A 10,602-nucleotide genomic window follows, 5' to 3' on the forward strand; every position below is an offset into this window, starting at 1 on the left:
TGAAACTTTTTGTATGGTCGGAGGAAAGAATGTCATAACTCTGTTATACTCTGGAAGGTATAACAAGGATTTCCCTTAGAGCATAGAGGTTTGCAGGCAGTATTGATGAGGTTCAGGATGTGTGCTTAGAAAGAAAGGGCTTGCTTGCAAAACTCTTACTGAAACATGAACTTGAACTTGGTGGAAATGTTAGTGAATGTCAGGCCTGAAAACGGAGGGTTGTTAACAGCACCTTGTTCAGGATAGACATTTCTTTTGGAACCTTTCCAGAAGTGAAATTCTCCTTTTTTGTTTGTTTTTTACATCTTATTTATTTTGGGGAGACTGAGAGCACGAGGGGCTGGGGAGGGGCAGAGAGAGAGGGAGACACAGGATCAGAAGCAGGATCCAGGCTCTGAGCTTTTGGCACAGAGCCTGAGGCAGGGCTCAAACCCACAAACTGCGAGATCATGACCTGAGCTGAAGTAGGATGCTTAATTGACTGAGCCACCCAGGCGCCCCTGAAATTCTCCATCTTTAGGTTAAGAGGGTTGCATTGAATGCCACACAGTGGAAGCATTGCCAGAACAGAGTGGAGGTTGGGGGATAATTTGAAATATAGACACTGGAGAAAATGTTATTCAGGTAAGTGTTGAAAAGAAATTGGAAGTTGATGAGGCAGAAAGATACAGGAAACCTATTCCAGATGGCAAGAACCCCAAATGTCAGCACTCACCAGTGTAGAGCTAAGTTACCTGCATTAAGATGAAATGATAATAGTTACCAAGAGACCACTTTCTCCCAACCCTTCTTTATGATCTCCAGCCCCCACCCCCTTTCTAGACTTCAACACTATCTTTTTTGTTTATTTTATTTTATTGTAAACTTCATTTGTTTTGAGAGAGAGAGAACAAGCAAGAGAGGGGCAGAGAGAAAGGGAGAGATCGAGCCCTGCATCAGGCTCCACACATGACCTGAGCCGAAATCAAGAGTAGGACACTTAACTAAGCCACCTAGGCACCCCTGTTTTGTTGATTTTTTTTCTTACAAAATTTTTTTTAAATGTTTTATTTATTTTTGAGAGAGAAAAGATATAGCATGAAGGGGGGTGGGGCAGAGAACAAGGGAGACACAGGATGTGAGACAGACTCCAGGCTCTGAGCTGTCAGCACAGAACCTAATGCGGGGCTTGAACCCATGAACCAATCATGACTTGAGCCAAAGTCGCACGCTTAACCTACCGACTGAGCCCCCCAGGCGCCCCTGTTTTTTGTTTTGTTTTGTTTTGTTTTGTTTTGTTTTCTTTCAAGTAAGCTCCTCTGTGCCTTGCATGGAGCCAAACACAGGGACTGAACTCACAACCCTGAGATCGTGACCTGAACTGAAATCAAGATTTGGATGCTTAACTGCCTGAGCCACCCAGGCACCCCATATTTTTTGTTTTGTTTTTAAAATAAAATGTGTAGAAACGATCTTAGATTTACAGAAAAGTTGATAGTACAAAGAATATTTTTCTTCCTTGGATCATTTGACCTGATTGCTTCATCATATCAGAATACTTTAGTCTTTATCTCAACAACAAACAAGGACACTCTCCATCCAGCATTACCACAATAAAACCATCAAAATCAGTAACATTGATACATTATTGTCATTCTCAGACCCCTCTCAGATGTTGCTATTTGTTGTTGTTTTGTTTTGTTTTGTTTTTTAACGTTTATTTATTTTTGAGACAGAGAGAGACAGCATGAACGGGGGAGGGTCAGAGAGAGGGAGACACAGAATCTGAAACAGGCTTCAGGCTCTGAGCTGTCAGCACAGAGCCCGACACGGGGCTCAAACTCACGGACCACGAGATCATGACCTGAGCTGAAGTCGGCCGCTTAACCGACTGAGCCACCCAGACGCCCCGTTTTGTTTTGTCTTAAAGTTTGTTTTTGAGCAAGAGAGAGAGAGTTTGTGGTGATGTGTGCATGAGCAGGGGAGGGGCAGAGAGACAGGGAGGGGGGAAGGGGGGGGGAGAGAGAGAGAGAGAGAGAGAGAGAGAGAGAGAGAGAGAGAGAATGAGAATGAGAATATCTCAAGAGCCACCCAGGCGCCCCGTTTTGTTTTGTCTTAAAGTTTGTTTTTGAGCAAGAGAGAGAGTTTGTGGTGATGTGTGCATGAGCAGGGGAGGGGCAGAGAGACAGGGAGGGGGGAAGGGGGGAGAGAGAGAGAGAGAGAGAGAGAGAGAGAGAGAGAGAGAGAGAGAGAGAATGAATGAGAATATCTCAAGCAGGCTCCACACGGTCCGTGTAGAACCAGACCAAAGGCTGGAATCCACCAACTTCGAGATCATGATGCAAGAGTTGATTGGGGGCATCTGGGTGGCTCAGTCGGTTGAGCATCCAACTTCAGCTCAGGTCATGATCTCACAGCTCATGAGTTCAAGCCCCATGTCGGGCTCTGTGCTGACAGCTCAGGGTCTGGAGACTGCTTCAGATTCTGTCTCTTGCTCTCTGCCCCTCCCCCACTCATGCTCAGTCTCTCTCAAAAATAAATAAAACATCAAAAAAAAAAAAAAAAAAGAGTTGGTTGCTTCACTAACTGAGCCATCAAGCCACCCCAGATGTTGTTGTTTGTATGAGTAATGTGTTTCATTTCAGTAAGGATCCAGTTCAGGATCACATGTTGCATTTTTTTTTAATGTTTATTTTTGAGAGAGAGCATGAATGGGGGAGGAGCAGAGAGAGAGGTGGACAGAGGATCTGAAGCAGGCTCTGTGCTGACATCAGTGAGCCCCATGTGGGACTTGAGCTCACAAATCGTGAGGTCATGACCTGAGCCAAGGTCAGATGCTCAATCAACTGAGCCACCTAGGCACCCCACACATTGCATTTTTAAATTTATTTTACTTTTTTTTTTCTTTTTAAGTAAACTCTGCTCCCAACTTGGAGCTCGAATTCGTAACCCTGAAATCCAGAGTCACCTGCTCTGCTAACTGAGGCCAGCCAAGTGCCCCACACATTGCATTTATTTGTTGTATATTCTTGGTCTCCTTCAGTCTGGAACAGTTCTTCAGGCCTTTGACTTTCATGACTTTAATACTTCTGACAGTTAATTTGTAGAAAGTCCCTAAATTTAGGGTTGCCTGGTGTTTCCTCATGTTTAATTTAGGTTATATATCTTCAGCAGGAATATTACGAGTAATGCATAATTTCATTGCATAATTTCAAGAAGTGCAGAATTTTTGTGTGTCCTATTACTGGTAATGTTCAATCACTTGATTAAGGTGGTGCCTGCTAGGCATTTCTAGTGTAAAGTTACTCTTTTTCCCTTTGTAATTAGTAAGTATTTTGGAAGGAGATACTTTGAAACTCTGCAAGTATCCTGTTTCTCTCCACCCTTTCAATTTATTACTTTATATATTTACATTAGTATGGACTCATGATTTTCTTTTTTTTTTTAACTTTTTAAAAAATGTTTTATTTATTTTTGAGGGGGGGGGGAGAGAGAGAGAGAGAGAGAGAGAGAGAGAGAGATCATGAGCGGGGGAGGGGCAGAGAGAGAGGGAGACACAGAATCCGAAGCAGGCTCCAGGCTCTGACTGAGCTGTCAGCACAGAGCCCAATATGGGACTTGAACTCACAAATGGTGAAATCATGACCTGAGCCAAAGTCTGCCACTCAACCAACTGAGCCACCAAGGGTAATTTGAGTATAGTTGATGTACAATGTTACATTAGTTTTCAGGTTATAAGAATAGTTATTCAGAGGCACCTGGGTGGCTCAGTCGGTTGAGCTTCTGACTTTGGCTCAGGTCATGATCTCATGCTCTGTGAGTTGGAGCCCTGCGTCGGGGGAGCCTGCTTCGGATTCTGTGTCTCCCTCTCTCTCTGACCCTCCCCCATTCATGCTCTGTCTCTCTCTCTCAAAAATAAATAAACATTAAAAACTTTTGAAAAGAAAAAAAGAATATTCAACTTCTTGATACATTATGGATTTTCTATTTTATTCAGTAGAATATAATCTTTTATCATTATTTGTTTGATGTTCACATTATCCCAGAATTTGTCAGTATATCAGGAAAAAATTATATGTTTAATCCTAAAGATTATCAAATGATTTGCTGTCCTTTTATTTCATAAATAATTTTTTTTAATGTTTATTTTTGGGAGATAGAGAAACAGAGTGGGGGAGGGGCAGAAAGAGAAGGAGACACAGAATCCGAAACAGGCTCCAGGCTCTGAGCCTGTCAGCACAGAGCCCGACGTGGGACTCAAACCCACGAACCGCGGGATCATGACCTGGGCCGAAGTCAGACACTTAACTGACTGAGCCACCCAGGTGCCCCACTGTCCTTTTATTTCAAAAGATTGGCTGATACTCCCCAAACTAACATCTTATGAACAGTGGTAGAAAACAAGAGTTCATAATTCTTCTATTGCTAGGACATGCTTCCTTCACTCATGTACCTATTCGTTGTTCTTTTTGGTTTCTACTGTGTAAACTTCTCTTTCAGAGGTTTCCCTCACCAGTTGAATATCCTAAAGCTTCTGTGTTCCTTTGACATGTCACCGTTAGTCTTTGAGCACTTCCTTCCTTTCCTGCACAATGAGATCTTCCAGAGTCATTTCTGTGCCTCAGCCATTTCTCCAAAGAGCCTCTGTTCCTGTTAGTAGAGAGATTTGGAAACCAGGTATCTAGAAATCAGGATCTGATTTGACCGTATTGGGGCTCATTGCTGTTAGATGGTGGAGTAGTCACTGCATCCCTCTGGGGATGCTCTCACACCATAGTGGGCCCCCCACCACTTTATGGCTGCCATCCTTACTCTGTTTGGGTACCTTCTATTTCCAATCTAGTTAAAGTGATTTAACAGAGGGAAAAGGGTGAAGGTTGGTGAGGACATTCAGTTGGTGAGGGAGGCCATGGAGAGAATTTACAGAGGAGAAATTAGGAGAGTGAATGGGTACACTGAGTGAAGGAAGCAGTGTACCAGGAATAGAAGAGTTGGGTACTTTTGTTTTCTGCTCCTGTCATAGATGTTAATTTGGGTAGTGTTAGTCATATTTCTTTGAGGTATCTTTGAGATAAAGGAAAGCACATCATTTGGACATCTGTAGGATAAAACATCTATAATTTTTTCCCTGATTTATTCAATGCTAAAGTAATCTTGAGTTAAATTGCTTTGTTTGGGTGGGGCTTAATATGGTATAAGACACATATTTGACCAGTTAGAACCAGCCACACACTGATTAAAAAAACAAACAAACAAAAACAGTGCTGAGTGATTATGGAATTTTTCACAGCTACAGAAAGGAGCAAAAGAATTCTGCTGATCAGTGTATGAGTTGTGTACTTTGAATCTTTGAGATGTTTAAAGGACTACTTTGTTTTTATTTTGTTTTACAAGGCAGTTCCTGGAATAAGGAAGCCTCTTAAACCTAAGTTCAGAATTTTATTTCAGTGGGCGTTTAGCTGTAAAATACTCTTCCAGCAGGAACTCTCTGTTCTCTCTCTTTTATTTTTTTTAATGCTTATTTATTTGAGAGAGAGAGAGAGAGAGAGAGAGAGAGAGAGAGCGCCAGCGCAAGCCAGGGAGGGGCAGAGAGAGAGGGAGACACAGAATCTGAAGCAGGCCCCAGGCTCTGAGCTGTCAGCACAGAGCCCGATGTGGGGCTCGAACCCACGAACCGTGAGATCATGACCTGAGTCGAACTCAGACACATAACCGACTGAGCCACCCAGGCTCCCTGTCTCTATTCTCTCATCTTCCTGTGGATTGAACCAGTATGCCACATCATTAGCTAGTTGCAGGGGCTTGTAGGATGTAGAAGGAGGAGGTGCTCCTGTTCAGTAGGCTTTCAGTTCCTGGGTGCTTTCGAGACTTAGCAGTCTCTACTACTTTCATAGACCCTTTAGCTTCAGAAACCTGGTAATTCCTTGGGTATGTGGAGTGTGAGCCAGAAAGCTTCAGGTTATAGTGAATCTCAATGAAACAGCAAGGTAAGATCTTTCGATTTTTACTGAGGCTACAGAAGCCCTCACCCAAAATTGTTACACATCAGGATTCCTCATGGTCCTCTACTCCTGTCCTCTACTCCCACTAGCAGAGAAGAAGGGAGGGCCTAAATGAACAGAATGTATTAAGATAGCAATTATGCTTCGTTTCTCCTCTTACCTTAAAATCTGCCTACTGTCAAACTAACCCTGGATGGCAATATGTTAACTATAAGTAAAACTTTGTTCCCTGTCGGCACTGAATCTGTTAGCCTTTCTGAAACTTCACTAGATATGTAAGGCACATAAACTCAAGGTATTGTGTACAGAGAACAAGTTCTGACAAAGTAGCAGACGAAATGAATATATAGTGGATATAGTAGATGCGTGGCATTGAAAGGTAGGAGTCTGGCTTCCCACCCCCCAACCCCGCCCAAATTTAAAACACCTGAGAAAGCAGAGGGGTATTTCCTGTCAGAGACCTGGGTGGAGTCTATGATGCCCAGCTTCCAAATGCTGTCATGGCAGTGTCCAAATGGAAGCTGACTTTGAAAAGGTATGAGTTGAAGTAGGTTCAGAGTTCGAGTTTACTTCTAACATTCAGGGAACAGCATTAGGATGGGAGGGACAGGGTTTTCTGTGCCAGGATTGTTTGAGAATGAGAGAGAACGTTATTTAATCGTTACTTGTAGTTCGAGCCCCGCGTCGGGCTCTGGGCTGATGGCTCAGAGCCTGGAGTCTGTTTCCGATTCTGTGTCTCCCTCTCTCTCTGCCCCTCCCCCGTTCATGCTCTGTCTCTCTCTGTCCCAAAAATAAAATTAAAAAAAAATGTTGAAAAAGAAAAAAAAAATTAATCGTTACTTGTATTATTCTTGGATATAGTTTCCTCAGTGTAAATTCATACAACTTTTCCCTGAAAAAAAAAAAAAATCTGACAAGTTGAACATAAAGTCTTTCTTGCCTTTGTGCCCAGCGCATTCTTACCTTGGTTATAGTTGCTGGCTTTATAGTTCACCTTGAAAGGATTTTTCACTAAGAAATGATTGCTAAGTGTTAGGCTAGCCAACGTATACTAGAGTTCTAGTGCAGTGCTGATCTGGGACAGGCAATTCCCCAAATCCATAGGAAAGTCAATAATTACATTCACACTTAAGCAAAACTGTGGCTTAGAATTATATGTTTTTGTTGTATATAATAGTGTAAGAAGAGGGATATGATAGGTGGTCAGTAAATACTGACATGAGAGGCAGCTATGGCATAGTGCCATGTTTTTCAAACATTTTTGTCTATGTTCACAGTAGGGATTGCACTCCCAATAAATACACACATATAATTGAGATAATTGAAACGAGAATCATGAAACAATAAGCATTTTTGACTGAATTTCTTAATTAAAAAAATTTTTTTTTGTTAATGTTTAGTTTTGAGAGAGAGAGAGTGTGCACAAGGTGGGAGGGGTGGGGAGACACACAGAATGTGAAGCAGGCTCCAGGCTCTGAGCTGTCAGCACAGAGCCCGATGCAGGGCTTGAACCTACAAACCGTGAGATCATGACCTGAGCTGTAGTCGGATGCTTAACCGACTGAGCCACCCAGGTGCCCCTAATTCATTGTTTTTAAAAAAAAAAGACTGGTCACAGGGATGACTGGGTGGCTCGGTTGGTTAAGCATCCGGCTACGGCTCAGGTCATGATCTCATGGTTTGCGGGTTCAAACCCTGCATTGGGCTCTCTGCTGTCAGCATGGAGCCCACTTCGGATTCTCTGTGCCCCCCCCCCCACCGCTTCTCTGCCCCTCCCCTGCTCTCTCTCTCTCTGAAAAATAAATATAAACATTTTTTTAAAATTGGGGGGCTTCTGAGGTTCAGTCGGTTAAGTGTCCGACTTCAGCTCAGGTTATGATCTCACAGTTTGTGAGTTGGAGCTCTGCCTCAGGCTGTGTGCTGCCAGCTTAGAGCCTGGAGCCTGCTTTGGATTCTGTTTCACCCTCTCTGTCACTGCCCCTCCCCTGCAAGTGCTCTCTCTTTCTCAAAAATAAATCTTTTTTTTTTTTTTTTTTTTTTTTAAATTGGGAGGCTCTGGGGCCCCTGGGTGACTCAGTTGGTTAAGTGTCCGACTTCAGCTCAGGTCATGATCTCACGCTTCATGAGTTCGAGCCCCATGTAGGGCTCTGTGCTGACAGCTCAGAGCCTGGAGTCTGCTTTACATTCTGTGTCTCCCTTTCTCCTTGCCCCTCCCCCACTCGTTTGAGTATACGTGTGCACGCTCTCTCTCTCTCAGAAATGAATACACATTAAAGAAATTTTTCTTTAAATTGGGAAGCTCATGCTAACTTCATTAGATGAATATCCCATAATTTATGTAGCCATTTCCTTTTAGACATTTTACATTTTTTTTTTCAAAGTTTATTTGACAGAGCGAGTGGGGGAGATGCAGAGAGAGAGGGACAGAGAATCTGCACTATGGGCACAGAGCCCGATGCGGGGCTCAATCCCACAAACCATGAGATCATAACCTGAGCTGAATCAAGAGTCAGAAGCCTAACCAACTGAGCCACCGGGCACTCCTACTTTTAGACATTTAGATTTGTTTCCAGTTTTTACTGGAACACCAGAGTGAAGAGAATAATATGTAAATTTTTGTTTGCATCTCTGTTCCTTAGGTTAGCTTTTATTTTTATTTTTGTCTCGTTTTTGTTTTTAAGCAGGCTCCATGCCCAACATGGGGCATGAACTCAAGACCCCGAGATTGAGTCACATGCTTTACTGACTGAGCCAAATGCCCCAGTTCCTTAAGTTAGATTTTAGAAGTATGGTTACTGTATCAAAGAATATGAATATTTTGGGGCGCCTGGGTGGCTCAGTCGGTTGGGCGTCCAACTTCGGCTCAGGTCATGATCTCGTGGTCCGTGAGTTCGAGCCCCGCATCGGGCTCTGGGCTGACAGCTCAGAGGCTGGAGCCTGTTTCGGATTCTGAGTCGCCCTCTCTGACCCTCCCCTGCTCATGCTCTGTCTCTGTCTGTCTCAAAAATAAATAAATGTTAAAAAAAAAATTAAAAAAAAAAGGAATATGAATATTTAAGAAACTGTGCTGAGGCGCCTGGATGTCTCAGTTGGTTAAGCATCAAACTCTTAATTTCAGCTCAGGTCATGATCTGGAGGTTCATGAATTTGAGCCCCACATTGGGGCTTTGGATTCTGTCTCTCACTATAGTGAGATCCTGCTTTGGATTCTCTCTCACCTTCTCCCTTCCCCTCCCCTATTTGTGTGCTCGCTCTCGCTCGCTCTCTCTCAAAATTAAAAAAAAAATTAGAAAATTAAAAACTGTTTATGCTAATTTCCAGTAAGAATGTATCTATCAATTTAAACATGTCATTTTAGTGACTCATCACTATATCCTTGACTCTGAGTTTTAGGTTTTTTCCAAACATTTTGCCATTTTATAAGCAAAAAATAAAATCTCATTCCATTTAATTTACATTTCTTTAATTATTAGATAGTTGTACTGTTTCTTAAAATTCTTTTTTAATGTTTGTTTTTGAGAGAGAGAGAGAGAGAGAGACCAAGCACCAGCGAGGGAGGGGCAGAGAGAAAGGAGAAGACCAAGGATCCAAAGAGGCTTCAGGCTCTGAGCTATCAGCGCACAGCTGGAGACAGGGCTCAAACTCACGAACTGTGAGATCATGACCTGAGCCTAAGTCTGACGCTCAAGCGACTGAGCCACCTAGGCGCACTGTCTTTATATTTGTAGTTGCTTATGTTTCTCCACACAACTTTGGTGGGAGCCATGTCTTCACTCCCCTTACATGGATTCATATGTTGCTGTGGATCATGTCTTTTTCACTGCTTCTATTCATAACTCTTCAACACCTGTTCAAAATTTCATTTAAGCTATTCTTTGCAGTTTTGATAAACTACCCTCTTAAGTATTGTAAATCAATGTTATTACATAGCAAAATTTTTTTTAATGTTTATTTATGTATTTTTAGAGACAGAGTCGGGGGAGGGGCAGAGAGCGAGGAGAGAGAGAATCCCAAGCAGGTTCCGCAGTGGGAGCAGAGAGCTCGATTCGGGGCTTGAACTCAGAAACCATGAGTTCATGACCTGAGCCAAAATCAGGAGTCAGATGCTTAACTGACTGAGCCACCAGGTGCCCCACATAGCAAAAATATTGATATGAATGTGTCTTGAAATTTCTAAACCCAGTAGTGAGCTTTAATGAGGCACTTTAGACCCAGAAAAGAAAGACACCTCTGTACCAGGGTTAGGAAACATAGGCACACGTGGATTCAAACACTCTCACCTAGACTTGTTTCAGAATAACACCTTGTAGTTACATACCCAGAATGGAGCCAGCCAAGTGTCTTCCCTTAAGCCTCTTCAATTCCTGTCCCCCTTCAGACTTGAAAGTTGGACTATAGACTGGGCTAGAGGGCCTGCTCTCTGGTGAGGTGATTCTGGGTCACTAGAGAAATCTAGCTTCTGTTGTACCTTGTGCAGTTGAGGAGATGAGAAAGGGCATGAATAAGCAACTTGTTTAGCTGTTCTGTAAACACGATTGCCGAAAGTTTTTAACAGCCTGCTAAATTCTTAAAATTCTTTTTCTGTGTTGTGGCTGTTGGCTCTCTAAGTTTACAGAAGCTA

At 42.8% G+C, this 10,602-nt stretch overlaps 1 protein-coding gene across 2 annotated transcripts in view; it reads left to right on the plus strand.

The window, feature by feature from the left end:
- Positions 1-10,602, plus strand: part of FAM222B (family with sequence similarity 222 member B) — a 76,949-nt gene that overhangs the window by 45,504 nt on the left and 20,843 nt on the right. The window lies entirely within an intron of this gene.

This window comes from Felis catus, chromosome E1 (assembly GCF_018350175.1).
Source record: "Felis catus isolate Fca126 chromosome E1, F.catus_Fca126_mat1.0, whole genome shotgun sequence".
NCBI lineage: Eukaryota > Metazoa > Chordata > Mammalia > Carnivora > Felidae > Felis > Felis catus.